Source organism: Trichechus manatus, unplaced genomic scaffold (assembly GCF_000243295.1).
Source record: "Trichechus manatus latirostris isolate Lorelei unplaced genomic scaffold, TriManLat1.0 scaffold00011, whole genome shotgun sequence".
Classification (NCBI taxonomy): domain Eukaryota; kingdom Metazoa; phylum Chordata; class Mammalia; order Sirenia; family Trichechidae; genus Trichechus; species Trichechus manatus.
In genome coordinates, this window is record NW_004443947.1 from 6,717,770 (window position 1) to 6,719,434 (window position 1,665).

Genomic DNA, 1,665 nt, shown 5'->3' on the forward strand with positions numbered 1-1,665 from the left:
CCCCTCAGCAACTCCAGCAGATAAAGATCACTTCTTTCATGATACTTCCAGCAAAGGCCTGTGGGCTGGTCCTCAAGGCCCTGGCTTAGGTTATAACTCTGAATTGTGGCCCCAGGGAAATGGAGCCAATCTTACCCTATGCACACAGACTCAGATGGGGCAAGGGCGGTTCCCTAAAAAAAAGTCAGTGCAATGTTGCCAAAAGAAGATGAGAGGATACTGGGAGGCTAAATTATCGGGTATCTTCTGCAGGGAATCAAGGAAGGCTTCCTGAAGGAGGAAATAGCTCTGACATCTGGAAAGACCTAAAACAATATCCAGATCTTGGCTTCTAAATACCATTCTCCATTAAATAGAACCAGGGTGCCTTGGAGAAATAGTATATGCTAGGGCTAGGGCAGAAAAAGTACAAGATGAGTCCAGAAAATCTTTTTGAGTTAGAAAGTAAGGACTTGAGCAAAGAATGAAGGGAACATATCAAAAGTACACGAGAGCCAGCTTGAACGGGCTCCCACTGGCCAAATCTGGGACAATTTAAGCATCAAAATCGATAACAATAATAAAGGATTATGACATATTAAACAAAATAAGCATCTGTGAGTTTATGCTGATATAAATAAATAAACAAGTAAGTAGAGGAGAAGGGAGGGCTCTTTCTTTTTTTTTTCAATTTTATTGTGCTTTAGGTGAAAGTTTACAGTTCAAGTTACTTTCTCATTAAAACATTTATATACGTACTGTTTTGTGATATTGGTTGCAATCCCCATAATGTGACAGCATGCTCCCCCTTTCCACCCTGGGTTCCCTGTGTCCATTTGTCCATTTCCCGTCCCCTCCTGCCTTCTTGTCTTGCTTTTGGGCAGGAGTTACCCATTTGGTGTCGTATATTTGATTGAACTAAAAAGCACATTCCTCACCTGTGTTATTGTTTGTTTTATAGACCTGTCTAATCTTTGTCTGAAAAGTGGGCTTGGAGAGTAGTTTCCGTTCTGGGTTAGCAGAGTGTCCAGAGGCCATAGTCTAGGGGGTTCCTCCAGTCTCTGTCAGACCAGTAAGTATGGTCTTTTATTGTGAATTTGAATTTCATTCTACTTTTTTCTCCCACTCTGTCCGGGACTCTCTGTTGTGATCCCTGTCAGAGCAGTTGGTAGTGGTAGCTGGGCACCATCTAGTTCTTCTGGGCTCAGACTGGCGGAGGATCTGGTTCATGAGGTCCTTTAGTCCTTTGGGCTAGTATTTTCCTTGTGTCTTTGGTTTTCTTCATTCTCCTTTGCACCAAACAAGATGGGTCCAATAGATGTATCTTAGATGGCTGCTCACAAGCTTTTAAGACCACAGATGCTACTCACCAAAGTGGGATGTAGAACATTTTCTTTATGAACTGTGTTATGCCAATTGACCTAGATGTCCCAGGAGACTATGGTCTTTGGCCCCCAGCCCCAGCAACTTGGTCCCTCAAGATGTTTGGATGTGTTTAGGAAACTTCCATGCCTTTGCTTTGGTCAAGTTGTGCTGACTTCCCCTATATTGTGTGTTGTCTTTCCTGTAACCAAAGTTGACACTTGTCTAGTATCTAGTTAGTGATTTCCCCTCCCCATCCTGCCCTACCCTCTTAACCATCAAAGAATTTTTTTTTTCTGTGTGTAAACCTTTTCTTGAATTCTT